The sequence below is a fragment of the Corvus brachyrhynchos genome, unplaced genomic scaffold, assembly GCF_000691975.1.
Source record: "Corvus brachyrhynchos isolate BGI_N302 unplaced genomic scaffold, ASM69197v1 scaffold14, whole genome shotgun sequence".
Classification (NCBI taxonomy): Eukaryota; Metazoa; Chordata; class Aves; order Passeriformes; family Corvidae; genus Corvus; species Corvus brachyrhynchos.
The window spans coordinates 22,061,884-22,076,716 of record NW_008239110.1 but is presented as its reverse complement, the minus strand read 5'-3'; the positions used below and the strand labels follow the sequence as shown (position 1 = coordinate 22,076,716).

The 14,833-nt window shown below is 39.5% G+C and overlaps 1 protein-coding gene across 4 annotated transcripts in view; it reads right to left on the bottom strand.

Moving 5' to 3' along the window:
* The window catches only part of TIAM2 (T-cell lymphoma invasion and metastasis 2), a 138,436-nt gene that overhangs the window by 99,101 nt on the left and 24,502 nt on the right, over positions 1-14,833 (bottom strand). The window lies entirely within an intron of this gene.

Here is a 14,833-nt window from a genome sequence, read left to right as displayed (position 1 = left end):
AGTTACATTCAAGTGCCAAGTGTGAAAATACAGCCAAGTTACACTGCAGATGACGTGTTCATTTGAAAAGAAACACATGAACACTGTAATAAAAAGCATTAGTAACCCACAAAAGCCCAAATCAATATATATGTTCACAAAAAAGAAATAATGATTTGCACAGTAACAGAGCAATTGCCACCTGAAAGTAGACCCCTGTTTCACTGTGTCCATTATTCAGACTCACTACAGAGGAAACTCCAGAACCCAGTAGCTTTGAAGTAATTTGGAACAAAATTCTATTTAATCTCCAAAGCCCAGTTATAACTAACTCATCCACTGGAAAACAACAATTTGGATCTCTTCTCAAACTTCACAGGTTAACAATATTATCACTGAATACACTCTCCTCATCATGGCAAAGGTCAAATTCTTCCTTGAATTCTACTGACCTCCATTAAGTTTTCCATAAGCAAGTTTCACAGGCCAGTTTTTGTAAAACTTAATAGAGCAGTACATGACTTATGCCCATACTCCTAAATTCTACAACTGAAAATAGGTCTGCATATAGGGCTACATATCTGCTTGTTCTGGTAAAAAACTTCTCCCTCTGTGCCAAGCAGACTATTTTTCTTCTTCATGTTCCTGGTACAGTTACATTCCTTTCACTTAGAATTGCTGTGGTCCCATTATTTCACTAACAGGCCAGATCCAAATCCTGGGGCTAACATGGAAGCAATGACAGTTCACGAGAATAAGTACCAGGTCTCTCTCAGGAGAAACAGTTGGCCTCTGGTCCTATCCCCCCTTCTCACACAGAGTACAGCATTTCCCCCCTTGAGCCCATCTCTTAGGTCATTAAATAAACCATGTTCAAATGATTCCTTAGATAAAATTAGTATCCAACCAGTCCAGAAGCCTTTCATCATCAGCTATTCTGTTGAATTTATCTTTCTTAAGGATGAATGTTCAGAAGGGTAAATAGTATTCCCAAAGATGTCTCTCCACCACCCTTTTCAAAAAACAGGGATTCTTCCTCAACTTAATGAAAAATACCTAGATCAACACAACCTAGGACCCAGCTGATTCCCATTAATGCTTCACAATCTTTCAGTAAGAGGTAATAAGGTTGTCTATTCCCTTCCACTTCCATTTGCAGAGGGTTACCCCCAAATGTCGACAGACATTCTTACTATCAGTGCAAAACACTCAGTCCTGTACTTTCTCCTTCTTTAAGTTCACTGCATGTGATCATTCTAGCCCTAGGGGTCGTTCAGCTATTTACACCATTATTTCTAGTCTACCTGTGTATTCACTATGCCTTCCACTTTTTATCATCCAGTTCCATCAATGTATTCCCTCTCTTTATGACAAGACAATCAACATTCATTAAATTTGGTCTTAAGACTCCAGTTGATACCCTCAAGTTCTCTTATTTTCAAATAAGGTTTATTTTCAAAATTTCACCTCTAATATACCTGACTACTTTTAGCACATGGACATTGCATGCTAAAGGTGTACTTTTCTGACTTGTACTTTACTTTTTTGACAGAGTCTAGCTTGTAGGTTACAATATGAGGGTCCTTATTTATTACACTCCCAAAACTGACTCTCCACATCCACCTTGTCCCCCTTTTCTCACCTGCTGCCTTGCCATTATCAACTTGGGACAACCTGATAATGAAATATTCTCTGGAGAACCACAAGGAGTAGGCAAGCCCCAAGGTGAGAACAATAGATTAATCTCTTACTACTATGAGAAGTATTTACGCACCTCACAATCTTCCACAAATGTATTATCATCACAACATTGCTGGGAAAGAGAAGGGTGTCATTATCCTTATTTTCTAAAGAGCTGCTAGGTCACACAGGAAATTAAGGGGTATTTCAGTACAGCAAGAGGAACCCCCATAGCTTGTGTTAACGTATGTCTCTGATAGTTTAATGGCTCTTAACATCTCTGTTTTGCAATAAAAACAAACTGCAGTTTGTGCAGAGAAATCCATAACGGAATTAGAAATAAAGTTGTGTGTATTAATTTTGAAAATTCATTTCTCTCCATCTATAAAGATGTTTTAAAGCCACTTACTTAATTTTATAGATGGAGAGAAATGAATCCTCAAAATTAAAGACAGGAATTTTAACCTATCTTTCATGCCAGTTTTACACTACAAAACCTTAGATTTTACTTCAAAAGTGCAAAGACACACCACTGTCACCACAGTTTTGTTTCCTAAGCAATTGAAATCCATGAAGAGAAAGATAGAAAATGGACATATCCCCAGCATTCATGCTGAGATGATCACACGCCTCCTTCCCTAACGTCAGCCTACTTTCAAATAACTATGCCACACCTATAAAATACCTTTTCCTAGACATAGTCCAATCTGTTTCTGAGATGCCAGTTCTCCACTTTGCCTCTTGCCCTCTCCTGCCTGGTTCACCTGACATTGATACAGCTGAGCTGTGTGAAAATCCCTGATCCATAAGGTCCCTCAACTAATAATCAACAGATGGGTGCTGGATGGGCACACGTGGAAAGGTATCAGTGTCTTGCCAATCAAGGCTTAACCACAGACTGTTACAGTACACAGATGTGTAGAGAGTCTTCCCATGAAATCCAAAACAGGTTCCCATGCTCTCTGAAACAGAATCTGTGTAGGAATTAAAGAAGTTTGAAGTAATAAATCTGGGTTCTCAAATCAGAAACCTCTAATGGACCTCTCAAGAAAGCTGGGAAGCTATGCCATACTAAGTGTAACTAATGCTAAAAAATAATTGCTTGTTATTGTCAACAGGATAATAAACAGAGATGAGTTTCAAAGCCTTGCTGATCTCATGACTGAAACATCTGAATCATGTAACATCTGCTAAAGGAATATTCTCATTAAACTGTACTTAAGATCCATTCTTGATATGTTTGGCCTTGAAGTGGAATGCACAAGAAACACAGTGGTCTCCCATTCAACCAGCAGTGAAGGCAAACCTTATACCCCATGAAATTCTTCCATAAAGACATCAGTTCAGTTTCTGAGAACTCAACTTTCTGCAAGCCGGTGGTCACACACTCAACTTTCTGGTCTCATCTCAAAATGCTTATCAGATGCAAAATGACAAAAAATGATTGAAGTCATTCACTACTTACTTCTGATTCAGAGGAGTTTGGGAAAAGAGTAAACAGGAGACTGTGTGTTAGCCCACTCCTGCTTGCCAGAAAGCAGTGATGATCTCTTACTGAATGAGATCATCAGCACAAGTTTAACAGCTCTGGCTATAGGTCAGAAGAGATGTTAAGCAACGAAAACATGATGTACATGACCACAGTTTTATACCCTTGCTTATCACAAAGACTTAAAATGCCCTAGGTGCCTACTATGTTTCTGTCAGTCTCCTGTTCTCTCTGTGAAATGCTGTGATGAAAGAGATCAAAGGGATTCTCCCCATCCCCACCTCCCTGTGGAGTCAATGTGCCCTTGCCCAGCTCAGCAGAGGGGCTGCTGTACAGACACTCTCCACACACACCTTGTGTCCAAAACAGGGAGAATCCACTGCCATTTAAGGCATGCAATAAAACACATGATGTGTTCAACATTTGATGTTGAAAGCGAGATGGAATTTTTCCTTTCTTTTTATGTTGCACGGTTCTTTAGCACTGCCATTGACGAGGGCTTACTATTTGTGGTTATGATCTATTTTCAAGTGTTACAGAGAATAGTTGGGGAATCGAAGTGCCTCTAGTCACTGTCTTATTCCTTTCAGCACAATTAAATTAAGAAAGATAAAGCATGATCACATGATGGCAAGGCACATGGCATGAGCATTACTGAAAAATGGGAAGATAGGAGAGGGGAAAAAAAAGCTAAACTATGCAGCACACTTATCTCTTCAATTTCAACAACTAAGCATGCTGGATTTGAGAAGCCTGGCATGCAGTGATCCACCAGTAATCCTGCACTTGGGACTGGCTGGGATAGAGCTAATTTTCTTCATAGTAGCCCCTATGGAGCAGTGTTTTGGATTTGTGACCAAAGCAGTGGCGATAGTACACGATTGTTTACGCTGTTGCTGAACAGTGCCTGCACAGCATCAAGGATTGCTTCATTTCTCACTCCATCTTGCCAGGGAGCAGGTTGGGGTGGGCAAGAGGACACATCTGGGACAGCTGATCCCAACAGACCATGTAATCCCACACCATATAATCTCATGCTCAGTAATAAAAATGAGGTGCTGTTTTGACAGGGTTCTCATTGCAGCATCTGAGACCAACAAGGCCCTCACAAGGGTTAACCCCTGAGACAAAGGTTGCCCTCAGAAGCAGTGGTACCCACATTGACAGAGAGGCTTGCCCTGCACAACTGCAAAGGCTCACACTTTTTAATAGTCTTTTTTTCTTTAGAACTAACAGTAAAAGCTGAATTTTTGAAAAACAAAGTGAGAAACACTGATACACAAGAACAAGGTTGGAACCTGTCCTAAACAGTACTTGCTACATCCAGTATCACTAGAGCAGAACAGATACATCTCTTTTTGACAAGCACTCTACTTCAACAATACACTTTTTCAATATACAACAAACAGTAACAAATTTGAGTTAACCAAATCATTTTAATTAACTAGGCATTTGTTTCTTCTAAGATGTAATTAAAAGCTCTTTTACTGCAATAGATACACATAAAAAGGTTCTCAATTTAGGACAGTTAATTTGTAGGAACAAAAATCTAAAGCTTGGACAAATCTCATAACAATATGAATGCAAATGTTTTTGGAATACATTATGTTAAAAAATGAGAACTGATGCCTTCCCACATGCCATTTAAAAAAACTTTTCTATTAAACATGTAAAAATATTTGAAGGTGGAGTCATTTGTCACAAGAATATACTAGGAGATCTTACAAACATAAATATTTACAAAGCACACATGTTATTGTCACAAGAATATACTAGGAGATCTTACAAACAAATATTTACAAAGCACACATGTTACTTCACATTGCATTACTACCATTGCTTGTTCCATTAACTGATCCAACAGACCAGCTAATTGCTTGTGCAAAATTGACTATTTGCTGTCACCCATTCAAGACAGAAGCACAAACATTTGCTGGGGGCTAGGAAGCTTTAAGGGGTTGTTTTCCAACCAAACCTATTAAATAATTATTATATAATTTTTCTTTAGAATACTGATCATTGGTTCATCAATTAACCTAGAAAAATCTTAATACATAAATAAATGTTACAGAAGGATAAGTACAGCAAAGTTTCTAAGAAAATTGTGTCAAAACACTGTTTGCTTCAATAGCATGAACCAAAAGGCATATAAAACAGATTGCTGCATAATGAATTTCAACTAAAGTAGTCCTGAATATGCACATGATTTTATGGGATGTTTCAAGACATGAATGTTTCCCCAGAAGTTTCAGATCCTAGAAAATTCTGCCTAACAATACCTCTAATAATTCTGTTTGTAGAGAAGCACTTCAAAATGCAAAATAGGAAATTAACACAACAGAAGGAATATTAAAGAAGTCAAGTTTGAGGAAGGGAGGTTGTTTACTTTTTTCGAGTCTTGATAGTGGTTTCTCATTATAGCTAGCTGGAAAACATACTAAAAGTGGTAAATGGCAGTGTTAGCAGCTTATTACAATATCATTAAATTAACTAAAAGAAATACTGGGGTGTAAAAGCTAGATGAAGTCTGGCTAACATGTGTTGCTTACACCCACACGCACTGCCTCAACAGAGCAATGCACAAATCCTGCAAAGCTATTTGCCTGAAGCAGAGTGAACAATGAGAGCAAGTTCAACATCTGCCAGGGTGTCCAACTGCTCACAACCATTTTTCTGGTCAGAGGGGGCATTGTTTAAGTTGACAGGTTCCTAATGGCCTGAATTATTTAGCAATTCTCAAAAGACTCTTTCTACTCATTAGAGAGGAAAATGCGAACCACCCCAGCCAGCATTCCCTTGCTCCCCGGGAGCCGATCATGCTAATTGAGGAGAACATCACAATGTGTCCCATTTTAATCACATGAGTTAAGCAGGCAGGAGGCTTCTATTATCCCCACCCTACAACGAAAGATGGAGGGCGCCAGCTCCCACAATAATATGCACCTCGGTTTATCATCATTTCGATGTTTTTTAAAGCCTTCAGTTTGAACAAAGAGGGTAGATATGTGTTGCTGCTAAGCACTACACCCACCAAACTAAGCAGAGACGTAAAATACATTAAAGAGAAAATTGAAACACACAGCTTGAAGGCCAAATGCTAAGTGAGCAAAAGTAAGCATCTCAACATATGGGAAGTTAGGGGGAGGCAAAATAGCTGTTTATTGATTTTTTTCCTTCTCATCTACCATATGATAGATGACAGGTATAAACAAAATAGAGTAGCAGCACAGTGGTTACAGACAAGTGACACTCTTAGCTAAAGATCCAGATCTTTCAAACATATTCCCACTTCTAATATACATAGAAATTAAGGGGAATGCTACGAGTAGCAGCAGATTTACCTATAATGGATTCTTTCTCAGTCACTTAGGAGCAATCAAACACACTCTGCAGCAGTAATTATCTCATCTAATCCTAGCCTTTCTCAACATGGGAAAAAATGCAAGTCTTACCATCAGCAAGAGTGTCTTATTTTCTTCACAGCCTCCAAAATTTGGAATCTCTTCAAAACCTAAGATCTGAACAGAGTTCCTCATGTAAACTTCGTAAGGAATGTTAGTGCAGTAATTAGGAATGCCTGCAATAGACCTCTTTTACCAAAACACAGACCATGTGTGAGAAGAAAGAGATTTACAAATGCATTCAAAAGCTATAAGGGAAGAAATGTAAATATTTGGTAATTACCATACAGAACACAACAGCTATAGGGAATTGCCAATTTGATGGAAGGACAAATGGAAGGAGAACACTTCCAAATTAATATTATTACTTCTGTTCCTAAGCAACCACAATATGAATAAGAAACAGCAAAAATTAATTACTTTAATGCATATAATAAGAATTCAGGAAATTCCTTTCTTATTCTTTAAAGAGGTGCTACAAAGATAAGCCTTTCAATTAACATGATCAAAAAGTAAGCCACCAGTTTACTTAAAAAATCTTTATTTTGTCATCTGCATATAAACATTTCCAGAAGCAGAAGACTAAGTCAGCGAGCTAAATGGAAAAACATAAAATCTTCTGCCGGCATGGCATTGGGATTAAATAACTAAAAGCCCAAAAAAGCAGAGAGACAACATGATGCCGGCCTATTCAGCCATAAAATTCATTTCCAATAACCACATTTCAGCATGCAGCTTAGATCATACATAGTATTTTCCTATTTGAGAGCGTGCAAGATTGATTGTTACAGGCACAATTGTCCCATACACAGGCAAGCAACATGTAAGGAATGATTAAATCAGCAAGATTCCCCCACTGAGCCTCCTACACAAGCTTACACTCAGGCAAAGGAGAGGTGGGGTCTCTCAAGAAACAAAAGCAGAGGATTATGCGAGAAGCCCAAGACCATCTGCACAAAGTCATGTGGCTAGGGATTTCCTCTTCCCCTTGCTGTGTGCTGGCCATCCTTTCCCACTTCCAGTCTGAGCTGCATGGTGGGCAGCAGAGCTGGACTTAATTCCCAGCTCAGGGACAAAAGAGAGTCAGGGACCAGGGGTTTTTGAGGCCCTCTTTGCCCATACTTACTGCCTTCCAAGCTAAGCCACTTAGGGATGTAATCCTTAATACCCCAATGTGCAGAAGTTCATAATGTCTGGGTCATTGCAAAATTCTGCATACCCTCGTCCCAGCCCAGCCCCTCTTGCATTCCTGAGAGTGGAGTCGGTTGGGCATGGTCACCCTACTTCCACCCACCTCCCAGGCACAGAGCAGGGGGCTTTTCCATGCAACCATTCTCAGAAAGACACAAGCCTTTTCCCATGTGTATCCCAGCTTCATGTGAACTAACAAGTGGAGCATCAGAATTTTGTGTTTTCTATTTTCTCTAACTCATATAAGTTCCTTTCTCCTCACCTGAGGTAGAAAGATCTGGGAAGAAAAAAATTGTTCTTGACCTCAACAGGATATCTTGTTAGGTTATGGCAGCCTCAAGGACTCCTTCCTGGCATCTGAGAAGGGGGTTACAACTAACATTCCTGTTGTTTCGCTTTTTCCATGAGGCCCAGAGGGTAATTCTACTGCATTTTTCCAAATATAATGAAACATTAACTCTATTTGCAGTAAAGGCAACTCACAAAGCAATCTTCGGATGCTCTTTGACTTCAGTATCCCTAAGCAATGTGCTGCCGCAGACCTGTTTTTCAAAAGTGCTCAACACTTTCTAAACAACACTCATGCTGTGTGAACAGTCTGCTCTGTGGCAGCAATTTCTGAGTCCTGACTGCTCTCTCTCTCCTTATCAAGCTGCGTTTTCAGCTTCCTGAAGTATTATTGCTGACATAATAGCATTGCTGAGATAGAGCCCAATCCAAGCCAACCACAGATAAGAGAAAGACTTCAGTGGGCTTTGGATCAGGGCGAAAGTAGTGAAAGTACCCAGAGGAAGAAGTCCCTGCTTTTCATTTCAGAATGGTCCTTAGAACATGCCTTGCTTGAGGTATTTTATTCTTGACCTTATGGCAGGCTGGTAAGATACACTGAAGCAATATATTGAAATGTATCCCTCATCATATCCTTAATTCAGATTATTGCAACTTTACTATCTCAAATTTGCAGAAAAATAAAGAAAATTTTAAAATTAAAATAAATATTACATTAACCAAACTCTCATCTTGTTTAACTGTGCTAAATACAGAAAAAGAATACTCTGTTCACCCAACACACTCACTACGTACTGAGTTTATCAATGCTGGCATCAGTTTTGCAATACACATGAGACAGTCTGCAACCTCTTCTTGCAGGCTGTATCTGTGAAATGCAAGATGACCTCAGGATCCTCCCCAGGAAATCCTTAACTCCTCTCTATTCATCAAAAATATTAAGCAGTCATTACCTTCCAGGTCAAATCAAACCTTGTTAAATACCCCCCAGAGAGATATACAAATCGGTCAACCTTCCAATGCAAGATTCATGTCTGGACCTAGATTTTGAACAATATTCAAAAACAAGGAATGTCTGGATCTCAAGGTTTTACTTAATTGTGTCTGGAATAAATCAAATCCACAGTCTAGTTTGCACTTCAGCTCTACATTTCTGAACTGCTTCCAGCATAATATTTTAATCTGGTCAAATCACTATTTTTAGTAAGTAGAGGTAGTAAAAAGTTTTCAAAAATCATGTGTTTGATAAAATAATTTTCTTGAAACGTGAAACTGGGGTGGAGGAGGAAGTCCATATAAAAATCTGCAAGATGTTTTGGTAACTTATCATTTTTCATTTTTCCACAACAAACTTCTATGGCTGACAACTATGGTTTTGATAAATGAACACATACACAGAGAAAAATATGCAGAGTGCCTCATTTTCCATGTGGTGGTCTGTATTGCAAAGTTAAGATCAACTGTCAAAGCTCAATGTCCCTGACAGGCAGCAAGCCCTCTCTAGCAGGGACACTTGTTGGGCCCACCAGCATCTGAAGAAGTGAGCAACACTACAACAGTGTGACAACAGCACAGTGCTTTGAATATACCATGTCAGTCCCAGTTATAAAGTTTGTAGCTGCTACAGCAAACTAACACCTCAACATGAACAAAAGTGAAAACTCAGCAGTGACCCCTTGCAGAATTCCAAACATTTTTGAGTTTGTTCATTGTTACTTTGTCAAGGTACACACAAATAGACAATTTTAACTAGGAGGAATTCCATTACTAGGAAATGAGAATGGCCAATTAACCAATGGTCATTCCTCACCGTAAAAAAAAGTGTTTCCCGATTCTCAGAGAGACCCTCCTGTGGCTTCAGGTTGTGCCCATTGTCTCTGGTCCTGATGCCAGGCAACACTGAAAAGAGCCTGACTCCATCTTCTTTGCACCCTCCCCTCAGGTATTTCTACATGTTGGTGAGACCCCCCCTGAGCCTTCTCTCCTTCAGACTGAACAATCCCACTTCTCAGCCTTCCTTAATCCAAGAGGTGTTTCAGTCTATCATCCTTGTGGACCTTCATCAGACTCTCCCCAATACCTCTATTTCTCTTTTGTACTGGGGAGCCCAAATGTGGACACAGTATCTCAGATGTGGTGTCACCAGACTTTAGAGACAGAAAAGCAGGAGAACTGCTGGTCTGGTGTTTTGGGGGGTTTTTTGTTGTTTTTTTTTGGTTTTGTTTTTTTATGGTTTTTCTATCGCTACTATTGCTTAAGAAAACTGTTACTGCAGAAGAGGTGAGGTTCAGAAGTAGTTGCACAAACATGCAAGAGAAGGAGGGAAACCAGAAATTCATCTTCACACTTTCTGGCACAGAGGCTGAGAAGCCCTTAAGCCAAATGCCTATCACCTTTTGCTAGCCACAGGCTGATGGGGAAATGGAGATGACGGACAGCGCCACAGCAGGAGTCTGACTAGAGCTTTCTGGCCAAAAGCTCAGCTGCCAAGCTCCCCACGAGGCCCGAGGTCCTCTGCCTTGGCATGGAGAGAAGCCCAGCACCACTAAAAGGCAAAGCTAGTAAATGTGGCTCACCGGCTCACCCATTTAGTGCCCTTTATCATGCCTGCTTCCTACAGGTTTCTGTGATGGCCATTATAGACAGTGAAAGAAAGCAGCTGCTTTATTTATATCCTTTGTCAGGAACAGGCAAAATGTCTTTCTCTCCTTGGCTCTGAAATACAAGGAATTACAAACAAACACAAATGGTTGTATGTGCATTTCCTAAGGACAGAATTACAAACCCAACTTTGTTCCTGTGAAGGAGATCCATCTCCCTTTCAAGTAGTCCCTACAGAAGACCTTCTCATTCTGCAAGTACAGGCTGAGCATCAAATTTGACCTATCACAGCACGTAGCACTTTCCCCCTGCTTTGTACCATCATAAATGAATGCACAAGACAGAAGGATCTTGAGAGATGTTCCCTGCTTCAATCACTTTTTGTTCAAGAATAAAGTGCAAACAGCAGATCTGGTCATGCCTCTGTCATTCATTCTTATTGGTTGAGGAAATAAGAAGTAGTTATAATAAAGCTTGTCTCAAGTACAACCGGCAGGGAGAATAGTCTTTCCAAAATACTGGAAGTTGTTTTAATTAAACACCTGAGTTCAGAGCACTGACTCAGAGGATGGCATTTCTGGCAAGCATACAACGTGGACTAAGAAACATGTGTTGTTACTCTGAGAAACAGAATTCCATATGACTCCAGAAGTACCATTTACTAGCCAGGAAATGCAATTTCTGTGGAGAAAAGCATTGTGTGGCTCTTTGGCTATGCAAAGATTTATATTTAGAACTATCAAATTTTCCTTTCTTTCTGTATCATTGCATTTCTCATAATACACCAAGCTTAATGTAGGTACTCTTAGGAAGCCCATAAACAGCAATTTTCTTCCTGTACTTGGCTGGTACTGCTCAGCCATTGTACTGCTTTTTCCTCTCCCCTCCCTGGGGACTAGAAGCACCAGGTCCTTTCACTTTCTCTTATAATACAAGTCTCACTCAGTATTGTTTTTTCTGGTTTCTATTGCTATTTTTTACTCTATGAGGTGATGTAGCCATTTTGGATACAAATGAGGTGGCAGATGAAACAGTAACTTTATCCTGCAAGTTCCAGGTTGATAGCAGAACCGGGGGCAGCTAAAACAGTGAAAAGATGAACCCCTTCTCAGAAAAACTAAGTGCAAAACCTATGAATTCATATTTGGCTGACTCTAAACCATGAGGTCATATGTAAGATTTTTCTTTTAAATTAATATTAGGTTAGTCTTAAAAAAAAAACCAGAAAAACTAACTCTTGTGCTATTTTGAAACAAATTGGCTGGTAACACCTGAAAGTCCAGCTGCAGGACAAACAAAGACAACCACAATGCCAGACTGTCATCCCTACATCAGGAGTAACTTCAATGAAATCAATGCAATTATTCTGAACAAAAGAAAGAAACGCTGGGAAAAAAAGGACAACCAAGCTCTTTTGCTGAATTTAATTCACCTGTTTCACACAGTTTCATCTGTTTCTCTGCTTTCTCTGTATATTAGATGAAGACTGAACCTGTGAGCACCCTGGAACATGGGAACTGAGAAACCTGCATTTCAAGAACACATTGAAGATGTTCATGACTTATGTAAGTTAGTTACATTATTCCCCATCGTCACTGTTCCCTATTTCCTTCCAAAAAAATGGTCACACCAGATTTTTCTGAAGACAATGAAGGCTATGTGAAGTAATGGACTATAAGGTCTCCTTTTTCTTTGCTAGAGTATTCAATTTTCAAGCTGTGTCTGTCCCTTTAGAAAACACAGTATAAAGCTGACAAGTGGGAAAATAAAAACAAAACATTTCACTTACAGAGTATTAATCCAGCAGGAGCTTCACGAACTGAACAAACTGAAACTGCGGCAACCCCCCACTCATCCCAAAAAAACCCCACAACAAATGACAAAAGTATTGAAATTGTCTCATTTTCTCACTAACATTGCCTGAAACCAGATGGGGTTTCCCAAAGACATATGGTCCTACTTATATTAAAGTAAAATTCAGATCTGATCATTTTAATCCCCCATAGCTAATCGTATTTGCCTAACCAAGAGTTAAAATAACTAGCACAGCTCTCCTTCCTCTGCTGGTTCACTGGGAGGCATCTATTCTGCTTTCCCTTGCTTTAAGCACTCAAGATAAGTAGTTCTTAAGGGCCACAAGACATTACCCTACAGATCATATCACTTGAATATTTGTCCTTCTTCAGCTTTTGGGAGAAAAGTTCTCCATTTTACTTTCTCTTCTGAAGTAGTCCCTTAAGAGAATGCATTTTGGGGTTTGGTTCTTGGTGGGTTTTTTTGTGGTTGGTTGGTTGGTTGTTGGGTTTGGTTTTTTTTTTTGCAAAAGCTCTATCTGTTTTACTTACAACACCAGCAGACAGAAGAGGAAACCTGCAACTACAGCAACATAGGTCATTAATCAGTCCATAAAATTGTTGCCAAGACCTGGACAGAATTCACAGACTGCTCAGTGTTCACAAAGTTTTCACCAAACATCTGTAACAGCATGGGGTGGGGGGAGTCTAGAGCACTTAAGACAATTGACTTTGCCAAAATTATGTTATGAAAACCCCAAAAAACTAAATATACAGTCTGAGCACCTTGTATCTTAGTGTGCCTCCTTTCTATTTACTTAAAAAAAAAATTCCACCTGGCAAATTTTAACTTTTTTATTCAGCTCTGTCCCCAAATACTCATCACTGTCCTACTTGCTCCTTTTCTCCCACAATAAATTCCTTTTAGACCAACATCACATAGCTTCCAGGTATCAATAGTTGTCTCCACACTTATCACTTAGACTTTTCTAAGGGACTGAAGGTTAGGACATCTTCAGTGTCTATGCATAGTGGTCCTGGAGCACTAGGGCTCTGTTGATTTCTAGCTTCTCTCCCCACTGGCAGCAGCCTGACTGAGCAGCATGAACGGGGCTAGTAAGGAGGGCAACAAAGTCACACTTCTGTGAGGCTTTTGAATTAATTTCTGTTAGTTCCATTAAATAACTGTGTATTTTGAGACACTTTCTCCATTCTCTCTTGCAGCCACCACATTTAAGACATTCTGGACAACAAAATAGAACAAATACATTGTTTGTCTGTTTTATATATAACTTGAATCTCAAAAAAAGTAAAACTTACACTTAGATTAGGAAGCCATAAAAATGTCATGTGTAAATGTACACCAAAAACTGCCAAATTAAGAATTGTCTAAAATTAGGTACAATCATACAAATGTTTAAATAGGAATGGTTCCTTATAACATGACTTACTGATGTGCAAAGAAGATAACTATGATGACAGCTTCTCAGTCGCAAAACAAAATTTATCACAGTAAATAACCCTGGAGAACCAACCCAGCCCTAGGAAGACAGCTTATACCCAGTACAAAATGAGTTTAACACACTCACTACTACCATATGTAGGTGACTCTCAGGATGGCAGCACAAGTCACTCTAAACCCTCCCATGCTGAGGAAGCCCAGTTTCCACAAACATACAGGATGTGAACACAGCAAAAGCCTGCAGTCAGACACACCAGATGCTGGTCTGTTTTTCTGCTACCCCAAATCAGTTCACATTTAAAACTCTGGTTTACCACCAGGGAGGGAAGTGGGTTGGTTTGTTCTGCCCTCCCTTCCCACTTCCCTCCCAGGCCACACATGAAGGTAATGAAAATGCATAATAAGAATCAGACAAAATGCCATTTACTGCTTCATGTTCATACAATAGCTGCACTCAGTCGAGGGCCTCTTTGCACAGGCACGTAATGAAGAGGAAACCCCAAACCCCTCTTTTTCCAAGGCTGTTCCTCTCACAGGAGCAGTTATATGCAATGCCATTTAACTCTTAGGTATCTTATATCCACCTGAAAAGTAGACTAATGTTTATTGTTGTAATTTTTCCATAACAGAATAAACCCAATTTTGAAAAGAGAAGGGAAGATTGAGCACAACCCCCAAGGGCAGGGTACAGTCTCTTTATGTCCATTCATACAGCAAGGGAAGTGATGAATTCATGACACTCCTACTTGCAAATTAACTTTCTAGATGAAAACAAACATTTTCACATGCAGCTAACTACTCAAATACAGATGAGATACCACAGCAGCAGAGATAAGAACATTCCAGGGCTCCATCTTGATACCCTAGGAAACAATTTCACTTACAGTGAAGCACGTACACCAGCTTTTACATTACAACGAACCTGCCAAAACTAAGGAAATAAAAATAT